Here is a 17960-nt window from a genome sequence, read left to right as displayed (position 1 = left end):
TCAGAATCGCCATCTTGGAAACGAGATGTTGATCCAAGACTATTTCACGAAGAATCCTACATATCCTCCGCACCTCTTCCGGAGAAGGTACCGAATGCATTGATCCCTCTTTGTGAAACTTGTTCAAGCTTGCGAGGCAAATTGCCGGTATTTTACTCAAAGAAGGAATGTCGCGGGCTTAAAGGGATTTAGTGCATATCAAAAAATCTCCGCAGCTATGCGGGTGATTGCATATGGTGTTCCGGCTGACTATGCCGATGAGTATCTTCGCATTGGTGAAGATACCACAATTGAGTCTGTGCATAGATTTGCGAAAGTGATCATCCGTGTCTTCGGTACTGAGTATCTTCGGGCACCCAATGAAGATGACACAAAGAAATTGATGGCATCTAATGAGAGGAGAGGTTAGCCTGGCATGCTAGGTAGCTTTGATTGTATGCATTGGAATTGGAAAAATTGCCCCAAGGCTTGGTAAGGAATGTATTGTGGCAAGTCTTGTGATGCAACAATTGTGCTAGAGGCCGTAGCATCTGAGGATTTATGGATTTGGCAGATGGTATCAATGTGTTGCAACAGTTTCATTTGTTTGCTAAGGTTGCTAGTGGTGATGCTCATGCTTGCAACTACACTATCAATGGGCATGAATACACAAAGGGATACTATCTTGCAGATGGTATATACCCTCCTTGGTGCACATTTGTCAAGAGCATCAAAGAACCCAAAACAAAAAACAATGTGAATTTGCAAAGGTGCAAGAGGCAGCCCGCAAAGACATTGAAAGAGCATTCGGTGTTTTGCAATCTTGGTTTGCCATTGTCCGTGGTCCTGCTTGTTTTTGGGATAAGAAAACCTTGAAAAACATCATGACATGGTGTGTTATCTTGCACAATATGATTCTTGAAGATGAGAGAGGATTGAACTTAGAATTCTTTTACGACAATGTGGGTAGCCGTGTCAAACCAGCTAGAGACCCAAACCGCATTAGAGCTTTTCTTCACACATACAAGGAGATTGAAAATGCAGACACCCACTTTCAACTTCAGAAAGATCTCATTGAACACCATTGGCAAAGGGCTGGACAGTGACTTATTTTCGTATTCATTTGTATTTGTATTCATGACAAGTTTTGTATTGCACTATTTAAGTTTGCTACGGTTATTTGAATAATTATTTATAATGCGGATGATTATTGTATTATGTTTGATTCGAATAATTCAGTTTGTTTTTGATTGTTGGATTATGTTGTATTTGATATTTACGGGCTGATGATATGCGGGATGCAGCGGCGCAAAGAGTAGACCCCGAAAAGACGATCCGTAAAAAAGTATATTCCGCGAATATAGTTTTTTACGGATCCATTTGAGGGGTCTGCATCTGTGCCAGCCCGGGCCAGCCCGCAAAAACTGTTTTGCGCGAACTGCAAATGCGTTTTGCGGGACAGCGGGATGCCGGGTCTGCTAGAGTTGCTCTTAGTGTATCCCCAGTCGTTCGCCCCCAAAACCCTGAAATAACAACGTTTGGGAATAAACCGATGCTAAAATCGGGTTGAGTGGGCTCAGGTTCCTAGTCATCCCCCACACGTCGTTTTCTAAATTGAATTTGGATCAAATTCAAAGAAATTGACTCGATTTTAAATGAAATTTAAGCGATTTCAATTAAATTTGTACAAACTTAAAAAAACACATAAAAGCATAAAAAAACTATGTCGTCGTCGTCGTCGTCCTACCGCCGCTAGCCTAGTTCATGTCGAGAAGCTGTTAGAAGGCGGTGTAGTCATCGTTGTCATCGCCGCCGTTGTCGCCGTCGTCGTCGTCCTTCGCGCCGTCTTTTACAGCCTTGCCCTGGATCGCCGCTGCGGACGGGGGCGGTCTGCGCCGACGTCTTCTCGTCGCTGTCGTCGACGACGATGACGCCGCCCTCTTCGCGACCGCGGCACCGCACCACGGGTCGAAGAGCCCTTGGCCCAAACAATGTTGGACAAAAAATGAAATGAAAAAAGTCTTAGAAAATAAAAAATTGGACCGCAAAAGGGTTGAGGCCAGAAAAATTGAAGAAGCTAAAAAAACCCAAATTGTTGGATTTGGCCCATGTAGCTAATGAAAATTAACAATGAAAAATATTAAATGGGTTGAATTATTGAACTCGGTCCATAAAGACGGCTAACCTGGATCGGTTTTTTCTAACATATACATGGAAGAAGAAAGAAACAATGGCAATCTCAGCATGAAGAGAGATAATTTCATATCATGAATATTTCTATAACTATATTTTCCTCTCTCATAATAATTACATGTAGGATCATATTCAAATTTAACAATATAGTTGTCATAGAAAATATTATGTTTATCATCCACATGCATAAAAGTCTTATAATCTTCCAAGGTAGTGGGATTAACGTTAACTAAAGTCATGACCACTCTAAACCCACTTTTATCGAAAAATTCACGAGATTGATAATTCTCACAAAAATTGGGATCACTATTACCTAAAGTTGACACTCTTCCAAACACACTTTCAATACTATTGCAAACATTATTATCAATATGATATTCATCATGAGGATTAAATAAATTTTCAAGATAATAAGAAACATCGCCCCAATCATGATCATTACAATGAGTAGTGGACATGACAAAATTGTCATATCCAATCTTTTAGTTTTGCATATTATTAGCACAAATGACATTACTAGAATTTATAATAACATCATTGCAATCATGCTTTTCATTCAAGGACATATAATGAATCACTTTATAAATTTCTTACTTTAACACTTCATCACAATATTCACATTCACGATTTTCAAGCAAAACTTCACAAAAATAATCAAGAGCACTCAACTCACTAGCAATTGGTTCAAGATAATTAGATCTTTTGGAAATATTAGCAAGTGGATGAGTATCCACGTCTCTTTATTTTTCCTGCTTATTTTTCTGTTTTTGAGTGTTGACATGAAGGCAATAGAAGCAAGCAAGCAAGAAAATGCAAATGGAAAGAAGGAAATAAAAAGGCAAAATTTTGTGAAGTGGGGGAGAGGAAAACAAGAGGAAAATGGTAAATAATGTAATTGCAAGGAGATGAGAGTTACGCGTAGGAACCTGATAGATCTTGACTTGATCTTCCCTGGCAACGGCGCCAGAAATCTTGACTCCCGCTTATTGCATTGGTTTCTCTCCAAGCTTAAATGGCGATGTAGCAGAGTGACGACAAGTATTTCCCTAAGTTATGAAACTAAGGTATCAATCCAGTAGGAAGATCCACAAGACTATGTAAGCAACACCTGCACACAAATAGCAAATCCTCGCAACCCAATGCGTGGAGGGGTTGTCAATCCCTCATGGGTAAAGTAAGGATAGCTTGATAGATGCAAATAAGAGTGATAGCAAATAAAACACAACAAGGTATTTTTGGGTTTTTTGATTATTTAGATCCGAAAATAAAATGCAAATAAATATAAACACGAATAGTAAAGTAGAGATTGCAAATAGATGATGTGAAGTAGTCCCGGCGCCGTAGGTTTCACTAGTGGCTTCTCTCGAGAAAATAGCAAACGGTGGGTAGAAAAATTACTGTTGGCAATTGATAGAAGAGCAAATAATTATGACGATATTCAAGACAATAATCATGTATATAGGCATCATGTCTAAGACAAGTAGACCGACTTCTGCGCGCATCTACTTCAATTACTCCACATATCGACCACTATCCAGCATGCATCTAGTGTATTGAGTTCATGGAGAAACGGAGTAATGCCTTAAGAACGATGACATGATGTAGTAAAGATCTATTCATGTAGGAATAGAACCCATCGTTTTATCCTTGATAGCAACGATACATGAGTGTCATGTCTCTTTATGCCACTGAGATTGAGCACCACAAGATTGAACCCATCACAAAGCACATCTTCCCATTGCGAGATGAAAGATCAAGTTGGCTAGACAAAAACCAAATATCAGAGAAGAAATACGAGGTTATAACTGTTGGGGAACGTCGCATGGGAAACAAAAAAATTCCTACGCGCACGAAGACCTATCATGGTGATGTCCATCTACGAGAGGGGATTTCCGATCTACGTACCCTTGTAGATCACACAGCAGAAGCGTTAAGAAACGCGGTTGATGTAGTGAAACGTCCTCACGTCCCTCGATCCGCCCCACGAACCATCCCACGAACCGTCCCGCGATCCGTCCCACGATCCGTCCCACGATCCGCTCCGATCTAGTGCCGAACGGACGGCACCTCCACGTTCAGCACACGTACAGCTCGACGATGATCTCGGCCTTCTTGATCCAGAAAGAGAGACGGAGAGGTAGATGAGTTCTCCGGCAGCGTGACGGCGCTCCAGAGGTTGGTGGTGATCTTATCTCAGCAGGGCTCCGCCCGAGCTCCGCAGAAACGCGATCTAGAGGTAAAACCTTGGAGATATGTGGTCGGGCTGCCGTGGCAAAGTTGTCTAAAATCGGCCCTAAAACCTCCGTATATATAGGGGGAAGAGGGGGAGCCTTGCCTTGGGGTCCAAGGACCCCCAAGGGGGTCGGCCGAGCCAAGGGGGGGAGTCCTCCCCTTCCAAACCGAATCCAACTAGGTTTGGAAGGAGGAGTCCTTCCCCTTTTTCCCACCTCCTCCTTTTTTTTCCTTTTCTCTTTGATTTTCTTCCTATGGCGCATAGGACCTTCTTGGGCTGTCCCACCAGCCCACTAAGGGCTGGTGCGCCACCCCCAAGGCCTATGGGCTTCCCCGGGGTGGGTTGCCCCCTCCCGGTGAACACCCGGAACCCATTCGTAATTCCCGGTACATTCCCGGTAACTCTGAAAACCTTCCGATAATCAAATGAGGTCATCCTATATATCAATCTTCGTCTCCGGACCATTCGGGAAACCCTAGTGACGTCCGTGATCTCATCCGGGACTCCGGAGAACATTCGGTAACCAACCATATAACTCAAATACGCATAAAACAACGTCGAACCTTAAGTGTGCAGACCCTGCGGGTTCGAGAACTATGTAGACATGACCCGAGAGACTCCTCGGTCAATATCCAATAGCGGGACCTGGATGCCCATATTGGATCCTACATATTCTACGAAGATCTTATCGTTTGAACCTCAGTGCCAAGGATTCATATAATCCCGTATGTCATTCCCTTTGTCCTTCGGTATGTTACTTGCCCGAGATTCGATCGTCGGTATCCGCATACCTATTTCAATCTCGTTTACCGGCAAGTCTCTTTACTCGTTCCGTAATACAAGATCCCGCAACTTACACTAAGTCACATTGCTTGCAAGGCTTGTGTGTGATGTTGTATTACCGAGTGGGCCCCGAGATACCTCTCCGTCACACGGAGTGACAAATCCCAGTCTCGATCCATACTAACTCAACTAACACCTTCGGAGATACCTGTAGAGCATCTTTATAGTCATCCAGTTACGTTGCGACGTTTGATACACACAAAGCATTCCTCCAGTGTCAGTGAGTTATATGATCTCATGGTCATAGGAGCAAATACTTGACACGCAGAAAACAGTAGCAACAAAATGACACGATCAACATGCTACATCTATTAGTTTGGGTCTAGTCCATCACATGATTCTCCTAATGATGTGATCCCGTTATCAAGTAACAACACTTGCCTATGGCCAGGAAACCTTGGCCATCTTTGATCAACGAGCTAGTCAACCAGAGGCTTACTAGGGACAGTGTTTTGTCTATGTATCCACACAAGTATTGTGTTTCCAATCAATACAATTATAGCATGGATAATAAACGATTATCATGAACAAAGAAATATAATAATAACTAATTTATTATTGCCTCTAGGGCATATTTCCAACAGTCTCCCACTTGCACTAGAGTCAATAATCTAGTTCACATCACCATGTGATTCCAACGAATCCAACACCCATATAGTCATGGGGTCTGATCACGTCTTGCTCATGAGAGAGGTTTTAGTCAACGGTTCTGAAATTTTCAGATCCATGTGTTCTTTACAAATCTTTATGTCATCTTATAGATGCTGCTACTATGTGCTATTCGGAAATACTCCAAATATCTACTCTACTATACGAATCCGTTTCACTACTTATAGTTATTCGGATTAGTGTCAAAGCTTACATCGACGTAACCGTTTACGATGAACTCTTTAACCACCTCCATAATCGAGAAAAATCCTTAGTCCATCAGTTACTAAGGATAAATTTTCACCGCTGCTAGTGATTCAATCATGGATCACTCTCTGTACCTCTCAACAGACTTGATGCAAGGCACACATCAGGTGCGGTACTCAGCATGGCATACTTTAGAGTCTACGGCTAAGGCATAGAAGACGACCTTCGTCTATTCTCTTTATTCTGCCGTGGTCGGGTTTTGAGTCTTACTCAAATTCACACCTTACAACGCAACCAAGAACTCCTTCTTTGCTGATCTATTTTGAACTCCTTCAAAACTTGTCAAGGCATGCATCTTGTTGAAACTTCCATTAAGCGCTTTCGATCTATCTCCATAGATCTTTGATGCTCAACGTTCAAGTAGCTCAATCCAGGTATTCCTTTGAAAACTCCTTTCAAACAACCTTGTATGCTTTACAGAAATTCTACATTACTTCTGATCCACAATATGTCAACCACATATACTTATCAGAAATTCTATAGTGCTCCCACTCACTTCTTTGGAAATACAAGTTTCTCATAAACCTTGTACAAACCCAAAATCCTTGATCATCTCATCAAAGTGTATATTCCAACTCCGAGATGCTTGCACCAGTCCATTTAAGGATCGCTGGAGCTTGCATACTTGCTAGTATCTTTAGGATCGACAAAACCTCATGGTTGTATCTCATACAATGTTTGCTCAAGGAAACCGTCGAGGAAACAATGTTTTGACATCCTACATGCAATATTTCATAAATAATGCAGCAACTACTAACATAATTCTAACATACTTTTAGCATCGCTACGAGTGAGAAAGTCTCATCATAGTCAACTGTTTGATCTTGTCGAAAACATATTTGCAACAAGTCGAGCTTTTCTTAATAGTGACTTTTCTCTATCATCGTCTGTCTTCCTTTTAAAGATCCATCTTTACTCAATAGTCCTATGACCATCAAGTAGTTCTTCCAAAGTCTACACTTTGTTTTCATACATGGATCCTCTCTCGGATTTAATGGCTTCCAGCCATTTGTCAGAATCTGGGCCCACCATTGCTTTCCCCATAACTCGTAGGTTCACTGTTGCTCAACAACATGACCTTCAAGACAGGGTCACCGTACCACTCTGTAGTAGTACGCGACCTTTTCAACCTACGAGGCTTGTAGTAACTTGATCCGATGCTCAATGATCACCATCATCAGCTTTCACTTCAATTGGTGTAGGCGCCACAGGAACAACTTCCTGCGCCCTGCTACACACTGGTCGAAGTGATGGTTCAATAACCTCATCAAGTTCTACCACCCTCCCACTCAATTCTTTCGAGAGAAACCTTTCCTCGAGAAAGGATCCGTTTCTAGAAACAAACACTTTGCTTTCGGATCTGAGATAGGAGATGTACCCAATTGTTTTGGATATCCTATGAAGATGCATTTATCCGCTTTGGGTTCGAGCTTATCAGACTGAAACTTTTTCACGTAAGTGTCGAAACCCCAAACTTTCAAGAAACGACAGTTTAGATTTCTCTAAACCTCAGTCTATACTGTGTCATCTCAATGGAAATATGTGGTGCCCTATTTAAAGTGAATGTGGTTGTCTCTAATGCTTAACCCATAACCGATAGTAGTAATTCGATAAGAGACATCATAGCATGCACCATACCAAATAGTGTGTGGCTATGGTGTTCACACACATCATCACACTATGATGTTCTAGGTGGCATGAACTGCGAAACAATTTCCACATTGTCTTAACTGCGTACCAAAACTCGTAACTCAGATATTCATTTCTATGATCATATCGTAGATAGTTTATCCTCTTGTTACGACGAACTTCACTCCGAAACAGAATTGAACTTTTCAATATTTCAGACTTGTGATTCATTAAGCAAATACTCTAGTATCTACTCAAATCGTCATTGAAGTAAGAACATAATGATATCCACTGCGTGCCTCAGCACCCATTGGACTGCATAAATCAAAATGTATCACTTCCAACAAGTTACTATCTTATTTCATCTCAATGAAAACAAGGCCTTGCTCATGTGGTATGATTTGGATGTCACTAGTGATTCAAAATCAAGTGAGTATAAAGATCCATCAGCATGGAGCCTCTTCATACAATTTATACCAACATGACTCAAGCGGCAGTGCCACAAGTAAGTGGTACTATCATCGTTACCTCGTATCTTTTGGCACCAATATCATGAACATGTGTAACACTACGATCGAGATTCAATAAACCATTGAAGGTGATTATTCAAGAAAATAGAGTAACCATTATTATCTTTAAATGAATAATCGTATTGCAATAAACACGATCCAATCATGTTCATGCTTAACGCAAGCACCAAATAACAATTATTTAGGTTTAACACCAATCCCGATGGTAGAGGGAGCGTGCGACGTTTGATCATATCAACCTTGGAAACACTTCCAACACGTATCGTCACCTCGCCTTTAGCTAGTCTCCGTTTATGCCGTAGCTTTCATTTCGTGTTACTAATCACTTAGCAACCGAACCGGTATCCAATACCCTCATGCTACTAGGAGTACTAGTAAAGTACACATCAACATCATGTATATCAAATATACTTCTTTCGACTTTTGCCAGCCTTCTTATCTACCAAGTATCTAGAGTTGCTCCGCCTCAGTGACTGTTCCCCTCATTACAGAAGCACTTAGTCTCGGGTTTGGGTTTAATCTTGGGTCTCTTCATTAGTGCAGCAATTGTTTTGCCGTTTCACGAAGTATCCCTTCTAGCCCTTGCCTTTCTTGAAACTTAGTGGTTTTACAAACCATCAACTATTGATGCTCCTTCTTGATTTCTACTTTCACAGTGTCAAACATCGCGAATTGCTCAAGGATCATTGTATCTATCCTTGATATGTTATAGTTCATCACGAAGCTCTCACAGCTTGGTGGCAGTGACTTTGGAGAACCATCACTATCTCATCTGGAAGATTAACTCCCACTTGATTCAAGTGATTGTCGTACTCAGACAATCTGAGCACACGCTCAACGATTGAGCTTTTCTCCTTTACTTTGTGGACAAAGAATCTTGTCGAAGGTCTCGTACCTCTCAACAAGGGCACGAGCATGAAATCACAATTTCATCTCTTTAGAACATCACTTATGTTCTGTGACGTTTCAAAACGTCTTTGGTGCCTTACTTCTAAGCCATTAAGTATTTTGCACTGAACTATCGTGTAGTCATCAGAAACGTGTATGTCGGATGTTCACAGCATCCACAGACGATGCTCGAGGTGCAGCACACCGAGTGGTGCATTAAGGACATAAGCCTTCTGCGCAGCAACGAGGACAATCCTCTTCAAAGTTTGCTACTATCAACTTTCAACTAAATTTTCTCTAGGAACATATAAAAACAGTAGAGCTATAGCGCAAGCTACATCGTAATTCGCAAAGACCATTAGACTATGTTCATGACAATTAGTTCAATTAATCATATTACTTAGGAACTCCCACTCAAAAAGTACATCTCTCTAGTCATTTGAGTGGTACATGATCCAAATCCACTATCTCAAGTCCGATCATCACGTGAGTCGAGAATAGTTTCAGTGGTAAGCATATCTATGCTAATCATATCAACTATACGATTCATGCTCGACCTTTCGGTCTCATGTGTTCCGAGGCCATGTCTGCACATGCTAGGCTCGTCAAGCTTAACCCGAGTGTTCTGCGTGTGCAACTGTTTTGCACCCGTTGTATGTGAACGTTGAGTCTATCACACCCGATCATCACGTGGTGTCTCAAAACGAATAACTGTCGCAACGGTGCACAGTCGGGGAGAACACAATTTCGTCTTGAAATTTTAGTGAGAGATCACCTCATAATGCTACCGTCGTTCTAAGCAAGATAAGGTGCAAAAAGGATTAACATCACATGCAATTCATAAGTGACATGATATGGCCATCATCATGCGCTTCTTGATCTCCATCACCAAAGCACTGGCACGATCTTCTTGTCACTGGCGTCACACCATGATCTCCATCAACGTGTCGCCATCGGGGTTGTCGTGCTACTCATGCTATTACTACTAAAGCTACGTCCTAGCAATATAGTAAACGCATATGCAAGCACAAACGTTAGTTTAAAGACAACCCTATGGCTCCTGCCGGTTGCCGTACCATCGACGTGCAAGTCGATATTAACTATTACAACATGATCATCTCATACATCCAATATATCACATCACAGCGTTTGCCATATCACATCACAAACATACCCTGCAAAAACAAGTTAGACGTCCTCTAATTTTGTTGTTGCATGTTTTACGTGGTGACCATGGGTACCTAGTAGGATCGCATCTTACTTACGTAAACACCACAACGGAGATATATGAATTGCTATTTAACCTCATCCAAGGACCTCCTCGGTCAATTCCGATTCAACTAAAGTTGGAGAAACTGACACCCGCCAGTCATCTTTGAGAAACGGAGTTACTCGTAGCGATGAAACCAGTCTCTCGTAAGCGTACGAGTAATGTCGGTCCGAGCCGCTTCGATCCAACAATACCGCGGAATCAAGAAAAGACTAAGGAGGGCAGCAAAACGCACATCACCGCCCACAAAAACTTTTGTGTTCTACTCGAGATTACATCTATGCATGAACCTAGCTCATGATGCCACTGTTGGGGAACGTCACATGGGAAACAAAAAAATTCCTACGCGCATGAAGACCTATCATGGTGATGTCCATCTACGAGAGGGGATTTCCGATCTACGTACCCTTGTAGATCACACAGCAGAAGCGTTAAGAAACGCGGTTGATGTAGTGGAACGTCCTCACGTCCCTCGATCCACCCCGCGAACCGTCCCACGAACCGTCCCGCGATCCGTCCCACGATTCGCTCCGATCTAGTGCCGAACGGACGGCGCCTCCGCGTTCAGCACACGTACAACTTGACGATGATCTCGGCCTTCTTGATCCAGCAAGAGAGACAGACAGGTAGATGAGTTCTCCGACAGCGTGACGGCGCTCCGGAGGTTGGTGGTGATCTTATCTCAGCAGGGCTCCGCCCGAGCTCCGCAGAAACCCGATCTAGAGGTAAAACCGTGGAGATATGTGGTCAGGCTGCCGTGGCAAAGTTGTCTAAAATCAGCCCTAAAACCTCCGTATATATAGGAGAAGAGGGGGAGCCTTGCCTTGGTGTCCAAGGACCCCCAAGGGGGTCGGCCAAGCCAAGGGGGGGACTCCTCCCCTTCCAAACCGAATCCAACTAGGTTTGGAAGGAGGAGTCCTTCCCCTTTTTCCCACCTCCTCTTTTTTTTCCTTTTCTCTTTGATTTTCTTCCTATGGCGCATAGGACCTTCTTGGGTTGTCCCACCAGCCCACTAAGGGCTGGTGCGCCACCCCCAAGGCCTATGGGCTTCCCCGGGGTGGGTTGCCCCCTCCCGGTGAACACCCGGAACCCATTCGTCATTCCCGGTACATTCCCGGTAACTCCGAAAACCTTCCGGTAATCAAATGAGGTCATCCTATATATCAATCTTCGTCTCCGGACCATTCCGGAAATCCTCGTGACGTCCGTGATCTCATCCGGGACTCCGAACAACATTCGGTAACCAACCATATAACTCAAATACGCATAAAACAACATCGAACCTTAAGTGTGCAGACCCTGCGGGTTCGAGAACTATGTAGACATGACCCGAGAGACTCCTCGGTCAATATCCAATAGCGGGACCTGGATGCCCATATTGGATCCTACATATTCTACGAAGATCTTATCGTTTGAACCTCAGTGCCAAGGATTCATATAATCCCGTATGTCATTCCCTTTGTCCTTCGGTATGTTACTTGCCCGAGATTCAATCGTGAGTATCCGCATACCTATTTCAATCTCGTTTACCGGCAAGTCTCTTTACTCGTTCCGTAATACAAGATCCCGCAACTTACACTAAGTCACATTGCTTGCAAGGCTTGTGTGTGATGTTGTATTACCGAGTGGGCCCCGAGATACCTCTCCGTCACACGGAGTGACAAATCCCAGTCTCGATCCATACTAACTCAACTAACACCTTCGGAGATACCTGTAGAGCATCTTTATAGTCACCCAGTTACGTTGCGACGTTTGATACACACAAAGCATTCCTCCGGTGTCAGTGAGTTATATGATCTCATGGTCATAGGAACAAATACTTGACACGCAGAAGACAGTAGCAACAAAATGACACGATCAACATGCTATGTCTATTAGTTTGGGTCTAGTCCATCACATGATTCTCCTAATGATGTGATCCCGTTATCAAGTAACAACACTTGCCTATGGCCAGGAAACCTTGGCCATCTTTGATCAACGAGCTAGTCAACTAAAGGCTTACTAGGGACAGTGTTTTGTCTATGTATCCACACAAGTATTGTGTTTCCAATCAATACAATTATAGCATGGATAATAAACGATTATCATGAACAAAGAAATATAATAATAACTAATTTATTATTGCCTCTAGGGCATATTTCCAACAATAACAATCAAACATGAATATGTTTTCATATATCTGATCATAAACTCACAATTCATCGGATCGCAAAAAAAAACACCGCAAAAGAAAGAGTTACATCATATCAATCTCCAAGAGACCATTGTATTGAGAAACAAAACGAGAGAGAAAGCCATCTAGCTACTGCCTACGGACCCATAGGTCTGATATGAACTTCTCACGCATCATCGGAGGAGCACCAATGAGGATGATGAACCCCTCCGTGATCGTGTTCCTCTCCGGAACGGGCTCTAGATTGGATTTTGTGGCTTCCGGAACTTGCGGCGGCTGAAAAAAAATTTCGTCGAATCCTCTAGGGTTTTCTGAATACTGGAGTATTTATAGAGCTCAGAGGTAGTGGAGGAGATGCTTGAGGGCCCTACTAGACATGGGGCCGCCCCATGGGCCCTGGGCGCACCCTGGTGTCTATTGGGTCGCCTAGGCCTCCTCAGGTACTCCTTCTTGGCTCCCAAGTTTCCTTCTTGTCCAACAAAAAACTCCGTAAAGTTTTGTGGCACTTGGACTTCATGTGATATTGATTTTCTACGAAAGAGAAAAACAGCAACGGGCACTAGGCCCTATGTCAATAGGTTAGCCCCAAAAAATGATATAAAGTTGCTATAAAATGATCATAAAACATCCAAGAATGATAATATAACAGCATGTAACAATCAAAAATTATAGATACATTAGAGACGTATCAACGCCCTGATGGCTTGTGCTTCCGTCTTGGCCCTCCCGGCTCTGTTCTTTGGTTTATATATTCTCATCTACCATAAAAACAAACGAGTGAGTCACAAAACACTTTTTACGCCACCTTAAGTCTCTGTTCCGACGAGAGGATATATGGAGCTCCATTCTGGCACCCTGCCGAAGGGGGGATCGATCATGGAGGGCCTCTTCATAAACCTTGCTGCCCTTATGATGATGTGTGAGTAGTTCACCATTGACCTATGGGTCCATGGCCAGTACCTAGATGGCAATCTCTCTCTCGTTGATCTTTAATACAATGATCATCGCATCTTTGCTTTGATCCATATGATGTAATTCCTTTTGTGCGGTGCGTTTGTCGGGATCTGATGAGTTGTGGGTTTATGTTCAGATTATTCATGATAAATATTTGAGTCTCTTGTGAATACTTATATGATTCTCATGTGCATGATTATGGTATCTTCGTAAATCTCTCCGATCTATTGAAATAATTTGGCCAACTAGATCGGCATTTCTTCGGTGAGAGAGGTGCTTTGTGGTAGATTCAACCTGGCGAATTTCAATATCCCAGTGACAGAAGGGACAAGTTGCATCTTTGTGTTGCTGATACTACGGATAAAAGATGGGGTTTATTCATATTGCTTGAGTTTACTTTGTCTACATCATGTAATTATTCTCCATGCATTACTCTGTTTTACTTAATACTCTAGATGCATGTTGGATAGCCGTCGATGAATGGAGTTATAGTAAAAGGTGCACGCAGGAGTCGGCCTATTTTTTATGGACATGATGCCTATATACACATGATCATTGTCGTGAATATCACATAACTATCCGCTTTTTTGTCAATTGTCCAACAGTAATTTGTTTTCCCATCGTATGCTATTTTTATTGAAAGATGCCATTAGGGAAAGCTATGGCCCCCGGGTCTATTCAAAACAAATTGATAAAATGTGCAATTCATTGTTGTCATTTACTTGTTTTTATTTTACCTTGCTATCTGCAATTATCTACACACCTTCATTGTTGGGTGCAAGTTGTCTGTTCTTTTGTGTGCAGCCGCTCAAGACGGTTGTGGATGATATTCCTATTGGATCGATAAAGCTTGGTTTCATAACTGAGGGAAATACTTACCCACATTGTGTTGTGTTAACCCGTTCCTCTTCACGGAAATCCTAACGCAGTTCACAAGTATCAGGAAGGATTTCTAGCACCGTTGCCGGGGAATATCATCACCAACTACCAAGTAACTCCACACAAATTTTAATTCACTTGTTCTCCTTTTTATTTGCTGGTATATTTAGTTTATCTCATAAAAATAAAAATACAAAAATATTTACTTTTGCCTGCTTAGCTTGCCACTAGATTGCATCTTCGCTCTCTAGTTTACTTGTCTTGCTTGTTACTTTGCTTGCTCGGTCACCATGTCTCAAGATACTACTAAGTTGTGTGACTTCTCAAATACTAATAAAAATGATTTTATTAGTACTCATATACCACCGTCCACTAGTGTGGATGTGCTTGATATTAATGCCACATTGCGGAATCTTATCATGAAAGAGCAATTTTCCGGAGTCCTAATGAGGACCCCGCTTCACATCTCAATACCTTTGTTGAACTTTGTGATATGCAAAATAAAAATTACATGGATAATGATATTGTGAAATTAAAATTGTATCCTTTTCAGTAATAGAGAAAGCTAAAGCTTGGGTTTCTTCTTACCACGTAACAGTATTGGAACATGGGATAAGTGTAAAGATGCTTTTATTGATAAGTATTTTTCACCTGCTAAAATCATCTCCCTTAGAAATCAAATAATTAATTTTAAACATAAATATCATGAACATGTTGCACAAGCTTGGGAGAGAATGTAATTGATGATAAGAAATTGCCCAACGCATGGCTTAAACTTGTGGATGATTATCTCAAATTTCAATGTTGGACTAAACTTTGTGTCGAGAAATCTTCTAGATTCTACCACAAGTGGTACCATCATGGAGGTGACCCTAGGAGAGGCCTCCAAACTTCCAGACAATATCATGGCAAACTATTCTCAATGGCATACCGAAAGAGCTCCAACTCGTAAGAAGCTAAATTTTGTTGAGGAAATCGCTACCTTGAGAGAAAAATTGGATGCTCGTATGAATTTGGTTGCTAATCAAAATACTCATGTTGATCCTAATGATATGCCCTTGTATACATTTATTTAACAAAATAATGATGCTATTGATGTGAACTTTGTCTCGCAAAATAATTTCAACAACAAGGCTTATAGGGGTAATTTTAGTGCTAGGCCATATCCGAGTAATAATCCTAATGGTTATGGAAATTATTATGGTAATTATTATGGAAATTACACTATAAATTCTAATAGGATACCCTATGATCTCTAGAACACAATAAAGGAATTTATTAATTCCCAAAAAGTTTTCAATACTACGGTAGAAGGAAAATTGCATGTTATTGATACTTTGGCTAAAAATATGGATATCATTGCTCTTGATGTAGAAGCTATTAAAACAATTTTCCCGCTAAGCATGATTTTAAGGATACTATTAAATCTATCCAAGTTTATATTAATTAAAGTAAGGAGAGGACCGCTAAGTTGAAATCTAAGCGGGGATTCCAAGAAAAGCTCTTCCACCCAGTTTTTACCGGAATCATGATGAAGATCTTAAAATGATTGGTACTTCTCCTATTGAATCTTTGTATACTTCTCTGAATGTTATTTATAAAGGGACTGGAGATGAGTCAACTCTAGTAAAGGAGTGTCCCATTCTCTTGAAGGTTGTTGATTTTAATGCTAAAACTGAAAAAGTTGGTTTGGAGAGGTCAAAACTTTAACTAGTGATGTGCCCACCATTTTGGATTATAAGGACTTTAATTATGATAATTATCTTTAGTAGAATGTATTCCCTTGCATCAATCCATTATTAGCTGACCCAATGCTTATGAACAAAACAAATCTTTTACTCAACATATAGTGGAAGCTCTGGTGAAAGCTTATGATGAGAAACTTGAGCTTTAAGTTTCTTTTCCTAGGAAGTTGCATGATGAGTGGGAACCTACTATGAAAATTAAGATAAGTAAATATAAATGAAACGATTTGTGTGACCTTGGTGCTAGTGTCACAACTATACCTAAAACTTAATGTGATGTGCTTGGTCTCACTAATATTGAAGAATGTTCCTTAAACTTGCATCTTGCGGATTCTACCACCAAGAAACCCTTGGGTAGAATAAATGATGTGCTGATAATTGCAAATAAAAATTATGTGCCCGTAGATTTCATTGTGCTTGATACTGATTGCATCCCTACTTGTCCAATTATACTTGGAAGACCCTTCCTTTGAACTATAGGTGCAATCATTGACATGAAAGAGGGAAATATAAGGTTCCAATTTCAATTAAACAAAGGTATGGAACACTTCACTAGGAAGAGAATTAGGCCACCATATGAATCAATCTTGAGAGCCACTTATGGGTTAACTATCAAAGATGACAACACTTGAAACTATGCAATATGACTAGCTGGGGGCGTAAAACAATAGATTTTGTTGGGGGGCAACCCAATAGTTATCTTCAATTTTTGCTCTTTTCTGTTAGTTTGCGATAACATAATTATTGCATCTATAATGGTTGTGTTTTTATGTTTTAATTAGTCATTGTGCCAAGTAGAGCCTTTGGGATGATTTGCATGATGAGTAGAATTGATACGGTGCAAAAAAAGAAATTTCTACATCTAGTGCAGAATTTACTCGAATGTCTTTTTAATCTAAATTGTTTACAGAGTATTGCTATAAAAATTCCTTCGTCTGTCCTAATGTTTCAGATTTTTTGGATTTAGAGAAGTATAGGTTCATTACTTATTACTACAGACTATTTTGTTTCAGTCATATTCTGTTTTTGCATGTGTAGTTTGCTTGTGTTGATGATGTTATCGATTATATCGGGGGGTATAAACATAGAGGAGTTAATATATAGCATCCTATTCCAAAATAAAATAAGAATCAATTTGTAACAACACTTGAAAGTATTTGATATGTTTCTTATAGTAATGGATCTCACAAAGTTTTGTTGAGTTTTATGTGATTGAAGTTTTCAAGTTTTGGGTATTGTCCCGATGGACAATGGATTGAGGAGTAGAAAAAGCCTAAGCTTGGGGATGCCCAAAGCACCCCAAGGTAATATTCTAGGAATAATCAAGCGTCTAAGCTTGGGTATGCCTGAGAAGGCATCCCCTCTTTTCGTCTCAATCCATCGGTATGTTACTTGGAGCTATATTTTTATTCATCACATGATATGAGTTTTGCTTGGAGCGTCGTTTGTGTTTGTTTGCTTTTACTTTCAGTTTGCCACAATCATTGTTTGCTGGACACACCTATTTGAGAGAGATATCACATCATCACTTTTTTTATAATACTCTATGTGCTTCACTTATATCTTTTGAGCTTAGAAGTTGCTCTAGTACTTCACTTATATCTTTTTGAGCACGGAGGCATGTAGATTTTATAGAAATATTATGATCTTATTCTTCACTTATATTGGTTTGAGAGCTGGACAAATAGTGATGGTAATTTGCGCGGGTCATAAGACTAGATCAAAAATA

This window comes from Hordeum vulgare, chromosome 3H (genome assembly GCF_904849725.1).
Source record: "Hordeum vulgare subsp. vulgare chromosome 3H, MorexV3_pseudomolecules_assembly, whole genome shotgun sequence".
Taxonomy (NCBI): domain Eukaryota; kingdom Viridiplantae; phylum Streptophyta; class Magnoliopsida; order Poales; family Poaceae; genus Hordeum; species Hordeum vulgare.
This window is presented reverse-complemented; position numbering follows the sequence as displayed.